The sequence below is a fragment of the Schistocerca nitens genome, chromosome 1 (assembly GCF_023898315.1).
Source record: "Schistocerca nitens isolate TAMUIC-IGC-003100 chromosome 1, iqSchNite1.1, whole genome shotgun sequence".
In the NCBI taxonomy this organism is placed as follows: Eukaryota; Metazoa; Arthropoda; class Insecta; order Orthoptera; family Acrididae; genus Schistocerca; species Schistocerca nitens.
In genome coordinates, this window is record NC_064614.1 from 1,309,562,419 (window position 1) to 1,309,578,190 (window position 15,772).

Sequence of the window (15,772 nt, forward strand, 5' to 3'; positions counted from 1 at the left end):
ATGAACGGTACGACGCCGACAGAAGTGCATGACACATGACTCTGCGGCTGAAACAGGAAGCCGTATGCTAGAGCCCATGACTGCACCTTATGGATGGCTCCCTGGAGGTGCCACTCAGCAACAACAGTACTGGAGCAGCAGTACGAAATGCAGAAGTCGTCTGCATACAGAGAAGGTGAAACGGAGGGCCAACAGCTGCTGCTAGACCGTTAATGGCAACTAAAAATAGAGGGATACTCAATACAGAGCCCTGCGGGCCTCCATTCTCCTGGATATGGATGGAACTCTGGGAGTCATCAACTTGGGCACGGAAAGTACGGAGCGACAGGAAGTTTTGGATAAAAATTGGGAGTGGTCCCCAGAGACCCCACTCATACGATGTGGCAAGGATATGATGTAGCCAACTTGTGTCGTATGCTTTACGTAAGTAAAAAATGTCGGCAATCAGGCGTTGCCATCTGGAAAAGGCTGTTCATATGGCAGACTTGATGGACACAAGATTATCAGTGGTAGAGCGACTCTGGCAGAAGCAGCCCTGACATGGAGCCAGCAAGACACGTGATTCCAGGACCCAACCCAACCGCTGACATACCATACGTTCCAGCAGCTTACAAAGAACATTGGTGAGGCTGATGGGCTGATAGCTATCCACATCAAGCGAGTTTTTACTGGGTTTGAGCACGGGAATAATGGTGCTCTCCTGCTATTGCGATGGAAAGATGCCATCGCTCCAGAGCTGGTTGAAGATGACGGGAAGATGTCGCTCGTAGTCAGATGGCTCTGGATGCGATCAGGCACAGGAGTTGTGATGGGGCAATGTGCAAGGGCACTGAGGAGCTCCCACTCTGTAAATGGGGCGTTATAGGATTCACTGCAGCATGTAGTGAATGAGAGGACGTTCCCTTCCAGCCGCCGTTTGAGTGTGCGAAAGGCAGGGGGGTAATTCTCCGATGCAGAGGCTCGAGCAAAGTGCTCAGCAAAGTGCTTGGCCTTCGCATTTGCATTGGTACATAACTTGCCATTTATGGTAACACCGGGTACAGCTGTTGGGTCTGGTCCCTGAAAAGACGTTTGATCTATGCCCAGACTTGGAAGGTGACGTGTGGTACCCAAGGGTGGAGACGTATCTCTCCCAACACTCCTCCTCTGTTGTTTGATAAGGCAGTGAACACAGAGCCATTTAAAGGCTATGTGGCGCTCCAGGGAAGGGTGCAGCTGTAGAGCTCACCGACACCCCTTAATTGCTTCAGCAACTTCCGGCGACCACCTAGGGACTGCCTTACGCCTCTGTCACCCTGAAGAGCGAGGGATTGCGTTTTCTGTCTCAGAAACAATTGTGCTAGTCATCTGCTCAACCATCACATCGATGTTACCATGTGGGGGAGATTCAGTGGTCACATCAGAGGTGAAAGATCCCCAGTCTGCCTTGTTCAAAGCCCATCTGGGCAGGCGTCCATGTGCCTGACGCTGGGGCAGTGACAGGAAGTTTGGGAAGTGGTCACTACCACATAGGTCATCATGTGCTCTCCAGTGGATAGATGGGAGAAGTCCTGGGCTGCAAATTGATAAATCAGTAGCTGAGTAACTACCTTGAGACACACTGAAGTGTGTGTCGGCCCCAGTATTTAAGAGGCAGAGGTCGAATTGTGACAGTAAAGTTTCGACATCTCTGCCTTGGCCAGTAAGCATGGTACCACCCCACAAGGGGTTATGGGCATTAAAATCTCCCAGAAGTAGGAAAGGTTTAGGAAGTTGATCAGTCAGTGCAGCTAATACATTCAGGGGTACTGCACCATCTGGAGGAAGATATACATTGCAGACAGTTATTTCCTGCGTCGTCCTTATTCTGACAGCCACAGCTTCAAGAGGGATTTGAAGGGGGACATGTTCACTACTAACCAAGTTTAGGACATAAATGCAAACCCCACCTGACACTCGATTATAGTCAGTACAGTTCCTGTAATGTCCCTTATTGCCACAGATGGGGGCAGAGGGGGGGGGGGGGGGAGTGACTGCATTGCTGGGAACCAGGTCTCCTGGAGGGCAATGCAGATAGCAGGTGTAAAGCTTAACAGTTACCGTAGCTTAGCCAGGCTGTGGGAAAACCACTGAAATTCCACTGGAGGATGACATTGTGACACTGGGAAGGCGTGGAATGTTCAGTGAGGCAGTTTACGGCTCAGAGTCACCTGCTGCCACCGATTTATTGCCTAAGCAGTCTATATCAATTGTATCTGAAGGTCTGGCGAGATCTAGGTCCTCAGTGGACGCCAAAATCACTACCCCATCCTCAGACAGAGCTTGTAGGTAGCGGTGGTGTGAGTGCCACCAAAATTTCCTTGGTATTAGGGGTTTTCTTTTTGGATTTCTCTCGCTGCTCCTTGGGTTTCTCTGGCTGGGAGGACTTCACTGGCTCAGTCTCCGGCACTGAGTATGAAGGTGAAGCCCTACGACCAGCTGCTTTTGGGCTCTTCAGCCACTGGCGGGTTTTGTCTTTCCCACTAGAAGAAACCTGGGAAGGGAGTGACCCAGGCGACCCCTTCCTAGCGAGAGAAGGATGCAGGTGTCCAAATTTTCTCTTAGCCTCAGTGTAGGTCAGTCTGTCCAGGGTCTTGTACTCCGTTATTTTCCTTTCTTACTGGAGAATCCTGCAGTCAGGCCAGCAAGCCGAAAGGTGCTCTCCGCAGTTGACACAGATGGGAGGCGGGGCACACGGAGTATTGGGATGTGATGGGCGTCCGCAATCTCGGCATGTGATGCTGGAAGTGCAGCGGGAAGACATATGGCCGAACTTCCAGCACTTAAAGCACCGCATCAGGGGAGGGATATAGGGCTTTACATCACACTGGTAGACCATGACCTTGACCTTCTCGGGAAATGTATCACCCTCAAAGGCCAAGATGAAGACACCGCTGGCAAACTGATTATCCTTCGAACCCTGATGGACACGCCAGATGAAATGTACACCTCGCTGCTCTAAATTGACGCACAGTTCATCGTCGGACTGGAAAAGAAGGTCTCTGTGATATATGATAAACTGGACCATATTTAAGCTCTTATGGGGCATGATGGTTACAGAAACATCCCCCAGCTTGTCACAAGCGAGTAACTTCCGTGACTGGGCAGAGGATGATGTTTTGATCAGGACTGACCCAGACCTCATTTTGGACAAGCCCTCCACCTCCCCAAACTTGTCCTCTAAGTGCTCAACTAAAAACTGAGGCTTCATCGTCATGAAAGATTTCTCATCAGCTCTCAAACATACAAGGTACCGGAGCGAATAAGATCCACTGCCATCCTTAGCCTGACGTTCCTCCCATGGTGTGGCCAGGGAGGGGAACGATTTGGGGTCGTACTTCTGTGTGTTGAATTGAGCTTGTGATCGCTTAGAGACTGCTGGTGTTTCACCACCAGCAAGAGATGATGGACTATGCTTCATCGCGTGTCATCCAACCTGACGCCACCCACTCCAACCAGGGGCCCTCCCCACGCACACCACCCAGCCGCAGCAAAGGCCACCTTGCAGGATGGCCATTGCCGGGAGTCCCGATGCCCCAGGGAGATGGGCATTTACTCCTCGGCATACATGGAGAGTTAACAGTGCAGGCATCAGCAGAGTGATCCCTGTGTGGTCAGGGGGCTACAACCAACAGTGTACACGGCGGCCCCACCACAACAGACTGGCTACCGTGCTGGAAATCAAGTGCAAAGAAGTAGATGGTCATCGTCGATGTAGAAATTGACACTGCATAGTGCATGGTGGAAAACGCACTCAGGAAGGCGTCCTCGCCCAAGAGATGGAGAATGGGCAGGACTACAATGCAACAACAAGAAAGTGGACTAAAGATCTCAATGCAGAATGGACACGATGCACCTTGTAAGGCGCCCTTCCCCCCATTGGCTCGCTCTTTGGCAAAATTTTGAAGAATGGAGGTCAAACCCTACAGGGGACCATCACATAAAGAACAAAATGTGTGAAACTCCTTTTAGTCGCCTTGTACAACACGCAGGAATACCTCGAGCCGATTCTAACCCCTGGACCCACAGGGTGGGGGGGTGTCTAAATGGAAGTACATTATAGAGTTCCATTTTAAAAATAAGAAAAGAGTGACCCATTATTAAGCATGTGGTAGGAATTTGACCAAGTCACTACTGGATTGCGTCCTGGAGAACAGGTCTCCATGAAATTCTGAGACCACACTATACATTAGAAGACTTTGTAGTGAGCCACTTCGTTTCTTGTGTGTATGACCATTGGTGGTAGGTGCAACATATAATAAGTATCTCCCATCAGCTGCAAGATATAACAGTCTCCTTTGTGACACGTCATGGTCCTGCTGATGCTGCCACATATCCATCCTGTCCTGTCATCAGTGCGCAGTTCCCACTTCCCAAGTACTGCTTTTGTTGGTCATCCTTGTCCGTGTGCAAATCCAGCTCAGCTACCCAAGTCCAATGAGAAGCAGATTAAAAAAAAAAAAATCAACTCTTTTCAACAGTACAGTGTTGACTTATGTGGTAGGCAATTTTAATTAATGGAAAGTCATGAAGAAGTAATATCAGGACAGAAGACAATAATAATTTGTGAATAACATCATAAAAAGAAAACTGGGTATAAATATTCTATATCTCATTTTTGTTATAAAATGTTTTTGAACAAAATTATGAATTGTTTTTCCACTCACTAATAATATTGTAATTATTTTGATTAGAAATGACAGTTTTTGATGACATTTACTTAAAATCAGCGATCAATTTAAATATTTAACCCTAGGACTCACTCTGCTAAAATTTCCCTAGTACTCCATCTGGGGTCGTACATGACCCCAATCAATATATAATTGACTGTGTGTACTAATCATTCAGAGAACAACGTACTGTCGTTTAATACTGTTTGTTTACATTTTATTTATTATTTAGACACATTTCACAGCTTTTTTAACAGGTATGTACATAGTAGAATTAAATTACATATGGCAGAGTACTTACATATCAGAAGTTACAATAAGTCATAATTTGTTTCACTCATAAATGTTTCACAATGCCTTCAAATTTACAGAAAATGTGATGAACAACTCAACAGGAAACATAATTCTAACCGGAATCCGTACCATAGTCATCTGCATGTTGAACTGCCTTTTGTGTCCTTTGATCGGGGGCAAATGGAGCATCTGCCTCGCTTTATCTTCTGATTGTCGGGTATTACGTCTGGATGTCCATTGTCTAACAGATCATCAAATCCACACCGTTTGGTACTGCTAATAATATCCTTGTTCCTTGCTTGTGGTAAACTCAAACAACGTTCCACTTGGGGCTTTGCCATTTCTTTGGCCAACTTCATTAGAAAAAGTCGTCTCTCTGTTTTTTCAACAGCAACACAGAAGAGTCTGTAGGCATTGAGTGCAGCTAGATCAACAAGATCATAAAATACTGCTAATGGCCAACGTTTTGTACCCTTTTTCAGAGAATAGTAAGAGCTCATTTGATCTAGCGTATCAACACCTGATTTTGTTGAGTTGTAATACAACACTACTTCTGGTTTTCGTTTCAAGTTGTTTTCTTTGGGCACTTCAAATGATTGATGTTGTGTTGACAGGAGTAGCACAGCCTTATTTCTTTTTGGAACATACGAAACTAATAGGGTTTTACCACTGTATGCAAATCTGGTAGTGCATTCTTCCCTAGTTTTCGAAGGCAAAAACTCTTTTGGGACTTCTTTTCTTGTAGAACGTAGAGTACCTACAAGTGTCAACTTCATTTTCAACAATTCTTGGCCAAGGTCATAGCTCGTGAAAAAATTTTCAGTGGTAATATTCCTACCACTGCCAGCCAGATGACGCACTAAATCTAAGACCACTCTCTTGCCTTGATTCACTTCTCTCACATCACCACTCCTTCCAGTGTACATTTGAAGATTTGTCAGATAACCATGTTCACAGTCTACTGCGCACCATATCTTGATGCCATACTTTCCTGGCTTTGAAGGAATGTAGACCTTGAAACTGCACCGACCTCTGTATACGCAGAGATGTTCATCAACAGTAATGTTGCTGGAAGGTATAAATGATGTTTGACATAGCACGGCAAACAAATCAAATATTTCCTGTACAGCTTCAGCCTTATTTCCAGTCCTCTCTTTCCTTTCAAGTCTTGTGATGCGGTCGTCAAAACGAAGTGAACGCAGAATGTCCTGATATCGCCTCCTCGACATAGTAGCACGGAATAGAGGAGTGTCATATTCAGAGTCCCAAAATTCGTCAATAGGTTTCCCCCGGCTCTTCTGTACGCCATACAGAATCAGCAAGCCTAAAAATGAAAGAAGCTCGCATCTGTCTGTATCACGCCAGTCAGCTAATTTTCCAGACACTTTCAATTCATTTCCTCGTTGATTTGTGAATTGAACTATTATATCCAGCAATTCATTAGTAATAAACTGCCTGAAACAGTCAACAGCTGAGCTAACACTAACTGTACTAGGAATACCTGCTGAAAATCGTTGTATGTTGCGGATTGGAAATCTACGAATTGATGGTTCTTTTGTACTCCATGCAATATCCCGACCCCTGCTTACCAGTACTGCACTTTCATCTTCTCCACTGTCATCATTTTCAGCAAGAATATCATTTTCTTATAATTTATGTAAACAAATTTCATCACTTTGATCTACCTGCATCTCTGTTCCATCATCTTCGGCGTCACTACCTTCTGAATCACTACTGCTACGAAATAAGTCTTCCATAGCTTGTTCTACACTATAGCCAGGAGCAAAACGTATTCCATCCATGCTGAAATTACACTGCAACAACAAACGTACAAACGAACTTCCAGTTTGAGGTTAGTTCTGAGTAACACCTGAATAACACCTGAATTCAGTGTTACCAACTCAAAATACCTAAGAAAGAGATTGATAGTTGATAATCTGTACATTCTATGAATGTTACATATAATCTATCTGGGGTCATAATTGACCCCAACAGTAGTTTTTGTTAATTATTGATTTAAATGTTGCGTCAAGCGCTCTAAAAATTTTTGTGAGAGAACTACAATACTGTGTGATAAAAGTCATAAAATTCTGGATTTTTACAAGAAATAGAAATATTATTTTATCCATAGTAAAGATGATTGGGGTCACCTATGACCCCAGAGTGAGTCCTAGGGTTAAAGTGTCCATGATTTCTGACCTTGAGAGTAGAGGTAGGTCTACCTAAAAATTTTCTCACATTTTGTACAGACAAGTATTGCCCACTCTGATTGTACGTTCACCAAGTACAATGACCATCAAAAATAACGTGAAATTTTTAAACATTTAGTAGGGGTTTTGGAGAAAATTTCTAAATAACCACAAAATTTCAGATTCTTTCATGTTTATGTACAAATATTTTGACAGTTTAAAAATTTCACAAATTAATGCCATTGGTAACTGTTAGCAGTCCTTTCACTTCATCGTTCCACAGGACAGTTAACATCATACGACTATTCATATTTTCAAAACATAATTTGGAAATTCGTAAAAGTTACAAATTTTCATAGTTTATTTCAAAAAATGAAAATAAGCTCATAAGTATGTGTGTATTAATCACGGCTCATAGTACTGGGAACAAAGTATTTACTGAAAATAATTCCAGATCTCTATCACTTTCAGTTTCTTTATTAAAATTTTTTCAATTTTCCCTTTTGTTAAGACATTTTCACAAATACTCTCATTTAGAGAGGTCTGTAGTGTTTTAACAAACCATCAGAAAATCAAAATATTGTAGTTTTGGAAAGGAGGTACATGGAACTGCAACATATATCTTTTTCGTCAAACTTTGAAATGGTGATTTGACACATTCACTCTTGACCTGTATGCTTTGAGATGAAATCGCCCGGTAGTCTCTTTTGGGGTAGCCGTGCAAGAAATTATGGTAAAATAGAACAAAATAAAATAAATTTACAATATATTAGACTGAACAAACCTCTGCTTTTTCAGTACCATTTTTATGCAACTCGTCAGGTAACTATTGTGGACATTAAAATTCTCATGTTCCAAAATAAATGTAAAATGTTTTCTTCTTCCCCAAGTGGTTTTGTGTAGCACTTATTTGAACAAATACAGGGGCCTTGCTATAGAGCCTGCATGAAGTCTTATTGGTTTTTGAAGGCATATACTGCTGACCAACATTTCGTCGATGTATTGTTTTTACCACTGATTAATAAATTTAGAACACACAGTCTATGGAGAGAAGCGACCTGAAGCCATACTTAAGTTTAAATGAACAGTCAAGATCGCAATAATATTTATTTACCAGTTTCGGCTTATGCAAAAACCAGCTTCAGATTTTTTTTTTTCGTCCTTCAAGGTTAGGAACAGCGAAGGCCTTAAAATAAGATACAGAGAAACTGTAGTAAAAATTACAAACAGTACTATTGTACACGGCGTTAAAAAATAGAGAAATGTTATAGTGTTTCCCCCTATGGCTGAAGCTGGCAGCACCTCGGTTTTCTCGTGATACCACGATTGTACACTGATGGCTGCTGTTACTCCATGACAGAGACAGATGCGCCCTTTTGTCCAGTGGAGTTCAAGCTTTTGATTTGATTTGATTTAATTTAATTTTTTATTGGTCCAGTTTTATCATATAGCACAAATTGTACAATTGATATTGGACAGGTCAAAGATAAGTTACAATAATACATAGTATTAGCAATTAAAATTAAGTAACTACTACAATTAATTTTGTTACTTATTCAGAAATTCTCTGACAGAATAGAAACAGAGTTTTATTAGAAATGCCTTTAGTTCAGCTTTAAATATTGGATGAGCAGTATTTTTTAATTCCTCTGGTATCTTATTGTGTACTATTACACCAATGTTAATTATGCTCCTCTGACAGGTGGTTGTTCTGTGATATTTTTGATGTATATTTGATTCCCTTCTGGTACTATAGTTGTGTACACTTTTTTTCTGTAGCAGTTTGCCTGTTTTCAGGAGGTAGTCCTTAGTGAACAAGATAGTTTCAAAAATGAATAAACTGGGAACATTTAGAACACCAAGCTCAGTAAAATGGGATTTACAGGACTCCATATTTTCAAGGCCACAAATTATTCTTAAAGCTCTTTTTTGCATTCTAAAAACCTTTACACTGTGAGTTGAGTATCCCCAGAAAATGATCCCATATCGGATTAGTGAGTGGAACTGTGCATAGTATGTCTGCAGTACTGTTGTTTTACTTGTTGTAGCCTTTAAAATTCTTAGGCCATAGCACACAGGTGATAGTTTTCTACACAAGTTATTTATATGTGTGTCCCACTTTAAGTCTTGCTTAACCCAAAGACCCAAGAATTTTGTGACACATACATTTTCTAGGGGATCATTTTTTAATTGGGCTTGAATAGACATTCGTTTAGTTGGAGGAATTAAATGGAAATCGACACACACAGTTTTTTCAGTATTTATAATGAGTTTGTTTTTTGTGAACCACTCAGAAAGTCTTTTCATAGAACTTTCTGCTGTGGACCGCAAAGTTTCTGGACTGGATCCAGTGAGCAGTATGCTGGTGTAATCGGCAAACAGGATAGTTTTTGTAGGACTCATATATTCAACTAAGTCGTCCACATAAATCAAGAAGAGTACACCACATTTCATTGGTAATTCCCTAGAAAGAAAGGAGTTGTTTCTTGTTGAATACATTTTGTTGAATTCATACTGAAATGATACCTTCTGCCTGCAGTTTTTTTTAGATAGGAACACAACCAGCTATGTGCTACACCTCTTACTCCTCGTCTTTCTAATTTTTCGAGCAGAATGTTATGGTCCAGGACATCAAAAGCATTTGATAGATCTAGAAAAATACCTGCAGCTAATTTATGTTGATCAAGGGATTTTAAAATGCAGTCTAAGAATCCGATAATTGCTGTCTGTGTAGATTTAGACTTTCTAAAACCATGTTGTTGTACTGTAAGAGGTGCACATTTATTTATGAAACTTAAAAGCCTGTCATAGAAGGGTTTTTCTAGAATTTTTGAGAAGGAACTTAACTGTGGCATAGGTCGGTAGTTTGATATTTTTTCAGAAGAACCGTTTTTTAGCAGTGTTGAAACTTTTTCTATTTTAAAAATATCTGGAAATACACCAGTTTTTAAAGAGAGGTTGAAAATTTTTGCCAAGGGGTTTGCTATGTGGTGAGCACATGCTTTTAATATGAAATCAGGAACTTCATCAAGACCACTTGACATTTTATTGCTTAATGATTTAATTTTACTTATAATTTCATTGGGGTTTGTTTCATAAACATACATAGAGATCACTGATTTGCTGGAGAAACTTGGGACTGATCCTTGATAGTGTACTTGAATGAGGTCTTCAGCTAGTGAGGTAAAGTATTCATTGAATTTTTCCACAACTGAATTTGGGTCTGTGACTTTTGAGCCTTCTAGTGTTAATGATACAGTCTTTTTCTTTGGCACTGAACTACAAGTTTCTTTCTTTATAACTCTACACGTGGATCTCATTTTGTTAGATGAGTTTCTTATCAAATTGTCATTCCACAAAATTTTTGCCTCTTTGACTACTCTACCATATATTCTTTTGTAGGCTTTTGAATAATCTGCGAATTCTTGGGTTACTCTACATTTCTTACAAGAGTACTGCAGAAAGCTGTTTCTCTCACTGGAAATTTTTATGCCTTTAGTTACCCATTACTTATTATTGTTAGGTTTTACTGTTTTTACTACTTTTCGAAATGCTACATTAAAATAGTGAAGAAAGATGCTCTGAAAACTCATGTACATGCTAACAACATTGCTCCGAGTCACGATGCTTTCCCAGTTCTCCTTTGCCAGTAAGAGATTAAAAATTCTAATGTTATCTTCAGAAAAGGTTCATTTTTAAACTACTTTTCCGGAACTGCTACTACTTGTTGGCATTTCTATACACAGCAGCTGTGCCTCATGATCACTATAACCCATGCTCAGTACTCTGCTTGTGAAACTAATTTGTTTCTGAGATGAATATTTGGTCAATAATGGAATTTGAGCAATCTGTTAATCTTGTTGGACAGTTTATTGTGAGGATCATATTGAAAGTGTTGGTCATATTTATCAAAGCATCTCTGCTTCTGCTGTCTTTTGAAAAATCAACATTGAAATTCCCACAAAGCACTCTCTTCATATTTAGTGTACTGATCCTGTTCAGCAGAACCTCTAGTTTATTCATGAAGATTGGCAGGTTTCCACTTGGTGCTCTATATATGTTAATAACTATGAAATTAAGCTCTGGCAGTTTGGTAATGGAAAGTTCAAAGTCTTTTTCAATTGAATCAATATAACTTTTACTGACATCACAGAACTTTATTTGTTCTTTCACAAAGATAGCAGTGCCACCATGTTTGGAAAACTCTCGGCTAAAATGACTTGCTAATATATATCCTGAGAGTGAGGTTAATTTTACTTCGTCATTTCGTAGCCAATGTTCAGTAATGCAAATTATGTCTATGTTTAGTGCATACTGGAGTAGTGCTTCCAACATGTAAATTTTATTTGTGAGTGACTGGACGTTATGGTGTAGTATAGCAAAATCTGGGTACTTAGTAACTTTAGTTGAAACGGTTTCTTATTCTTTATCTAATGGCATTTCTAATACAGCACTTACCCTAAAAAAATTTCTGTATCTTTCGTGTGTGTGGCTTCTGTTCGCTGGTGGCAATTAGCAGGTGAGTTAACTTCTGGAGCTTGTATAAGTTTTGCTTCAGCCACATCTGTCCTCTTCACTTTAAACCATTTCGTAATTTTCATTTGGCTGATGACTTGATTGATTGTTTCTTGCCTAATCAGTTTAAACCACTTCGTAATTTGCGTTTGGCCGATGGCACAGCTTGGAACTCGTCTAAAGCACTTCTTAATCTCCGTTTGTTTGTCACTTATACGTTTTTCTTCACTCTTCATCGAAATGCGAGTACATATTTTTTGGGCTAGTAATTTCTTTCCTGGCGTATTTAAATGAAGTCAATGAACTGTATGGAACCTTCGCTCCAATCTGTTTATGTCTACAATATCGACATTCTTAAAGTTAGTGCATATTTCAGTGATACACTCGTTTGCAACATTAATTTCGCGGTTCACACACGACCAGGGTGGTAAATCATGACAATGTGTGATATTCACAATGAGTACATTTGTGTGGGTTAAATTATTTAAACATTTCCTCATTTCTGTAATCACCTTGTGTGTCTCGTTTCTATAGACGTCATTTGATCCTCCTATTAACACAGCGAAGTCGTGTTCATTCAAACTAGCTACGTCAGTTGATGTTGTTAGGCCCGTTATTTCACTCAATGCAGCCCCTGGCTTTATGAAACCAGATGCCTTGAAACTACATGTTCTCATCAACACTGCGGAAATTTCACGGCCGTGACTATCACCTAACACACATATTGTTTTGTGTTTCACACTTTTTGTAACCGGAGGATTTAAGACTCTTCTTTTCACATGACTAGTGTTAGTTTTTTTGCCGCACGTATTCTAAATGTTCTTCAGTTTGCAGTTTCGCTGGAGATACGTTTTTTAATGTAGTTTCCTTTGTTGCATTGAAGTCTGTAGGTGTGTGCACTTATTTTCGGAGCTTTTAGAATATCTCCTGACGCAGTATTTTCACTGTTTGACCTACTTACAACGAGCAACGGTTTGCCTACTTTCTTTTCCAACTTTTCAACCCTTTCCGACATGTTCACTGAATCCATGGCAGAAAGCACTTCAAAGGAGTTTTTTTGCACTAAATTTTCACTGTCTTTCACATCTTTTACCTTCTGAGTACAACTTCCTTCAGTCGTTCTCTTCCATTTTCCCGAGACCAAGTCTTCTTTCTTCATTACCGTCTCACGTTTTTTAGATTGTAGTTTACTTATTTCCACATTTTACAACTTACAACTTGCACACATTTTCCTTTTACTACCGAAATTTACGTTTTTTCATTGAGGCACATTATACACTTTCAACTTGGCCGCCATCTGGCTTCATCTTGCGACCTATGCCTCCAAAGTGACAATAGAGGCGGATGAGCCTGAAATTTTGATGGTTCTAATGGTCAGCATGAACGGTTTCGTCCAGGGGCACTTGTGGCTCTGTGGTCACGAAGCAGGCGAGTCCATCTGGTAGCGTTGAGATGCTGCGCCCTCTGGTCCAGAGTGCGGGTAAATCAATTTGTTGACTGGGCGGTCTTCTCGTAAATGAGCTGAGCAGCCTGCCAGAACCTACCTCTGATGGTAGGTACATCGGAGACCCAAATGAGGTTGGCTGATGGGTAGTCCCTGAGGCAGATGTAATGCCAGCCACAGAGCACAGTTCTGGAGCCGTTGCAGGTGACCAGCGTAAGTCACCGCTGCATTGCCCCAAACCACTGCAGTATAATCGAAGATCAGTTGGATGAGCATGATGTAAAGCACCACACGTAGTTCTGGAGGGAGTGCCGTCAATGGGTTGAGGAGAGGAAACATTTGGGTCAGTCAACCTTGGCCTTTCAGACATTATCATCATCAATGTGCTGTCTCCATGTTAGTATCCTGTCCAACATTACTCCCAGGTACTTCACTTTAGTGTCCCAAGGTACTGCGGTTACCCTGATGGTAATCTGTGGGAGGTTGACTGGAACTCGCTTCTTGGTGATGAGGAACATTTGTGTCTTAGGTCCATTGAAGCTAAGTCGTCGTCTCCTCACCCATTGACTGAGGGTGTCAGCTGCTTCTTGCATTCAACGATGTAGTAGAGCAGCATTCCTACTTCTCATAAAGTGTGCCGTGTCATCGGCATAGGGGGCAGGGTGTACTCTGCCCATCAGAGATGTATAGAACATACAGTATGGGGCCAAGTACAGAGCCTTGGTGCACTCCGGCACTGACACAGCGGAATGTCGACAGGTCTTTAGTCCTAACATGGAAGCTTCTGGCACAAGTTACGATTTCAGTAGATGGACATGAGGCAGAGGCACATCGAGATCCAGGAGCTTACAGAAGAGTCCCTCATGTCACACAGAGCCGAACCCCCGCAAAGCATCCAGGAACACCACCACAAAACACTCCCAACATTTAATGGCATCAAGGACTTCTTTGACGAGACAAAGGAGGTGGTGCATTGTTGTGTGACCTGGGTGAAAGCCACAATGCTCGTCTCGCAGGGGATCTTCTTCCCAGTTATGGCACAAGAGGCGTCAGAGATAAGAGTCATTCAAAAACTTTGCTGACCGCCGGCAGCAAACTGATCAGCCTGTAACTCTCAAGCAGACATGGGTCCTTCCCAGGTTTCTGTATAGGGACAACCTCAGCACGTTTCCAGTCCTGTGGACAGTGCCCAGTATGGAGGACTGCATCGAAGAGCTGAGCTAGTAGGGTGGTAGCTGTCTGTGGCATTCTTTGAAGCATTTCATTGGTAAGATGGTCTAGACCTCCAACCTCGCATTTTTGGAGCTGGCGAAGTTGTTCTGAGACTGGCAGTGTCCACCTCTTCAATTTGTTTGTCATCCACAGGGGCAATGAGAAACATTGGGAGACATTGTTCAACCAGGCAAACATGATCTGGATACATGATTGGTTGAAAATTGCACTCAAAGACGTCAACAATGGAATTTGCCTTGGCCACAGGGCTACTGGCGATTGACCTGCTGGGCTGGTATTTTCCAACGCTGATGTAGGAAGACCTGGATGGCTTTCCAGACAATAGCTTCATTGCCTCTAAGAGTGGATAGTCAGTTGGACCATTCTTTATGGTGTTGGTCAGCAACAGCTACTTTCATCTCTCTCCTCATCCTGTTCAAAGCCCTCTTCATTGCTGCATTTTGTATCAGCTGCCATTTGTGTAACATGCAGTTTTTGGCCGTTATCACTTCCAAAAGATATGGTGGTAACTGCCGGGATCTGTCAAGTGGAGCAGACCACGCCGCAGTGTGGTCCAGCATATCACCCGTAGAGCACAGTCCTGTAGGAACTGGGCACAGCCATCAATGCTGAGATCATCAGCCTCAGGCGCATTGCTCTCCTTGAACAGCTCCTGATAGAGGGGCCATTCGGTGTTTCAGGTTAGGATTCCTCAGCATCAACATCGATGTCAAAAATAACCGGGACGTGGTCCGACGATAACGCATTGCGAGTGCTGGCTCAGATAACATAGGGCACCCTCTTGATCAAAGCGATGTCAAGCGACCATTGACGGGAAAGTGGACGGGTTCGTGGGGACTGAGGCCAATTGCATTCCACCATTAAGCTGCTTATAACAGTTTTCTCCCACGTTGGTTTGTGAGATGGTATTGCTACTCGGCACGCTCGGTGTTGAAATCGCCTCCAGCAAAGATGTTCCCAGGTAACACTAACAGCACCTCAATCTCCTCCAGGAGCAACAGTTGGCTGGATTGGCAGGAGACTGTCACAAACATGATTCACCCATGCAATGTTTCAATGGCGATAGTTGTGGCCTCCAGTGCATCCAGTGGCAGGAGTTGAACTTCATAGTGGATCAGCGAAGTTCGGACATAGACAGACAGCTATACTGCCACTGTGTGTGGGTATGTCAGTCTGATAGCATACACAATTTGCAACACAAACATGAACTCCAGGCTCGGATACCAGGCAAGCATCAATGGCTTCATCCCTTAGCAGCTGCCAAAAATCACCATCTCGGGTGCAGGCACCCTTGGCATTCCACACATACAATAACACCTTGCTGACTACGGGCCATGCCGGGTGGTCAGAGGTCTGGTCAAGAATGCCTGAACAGCTGCAGCTGCAGTGGTGGCGGTGATGAGTTGCTG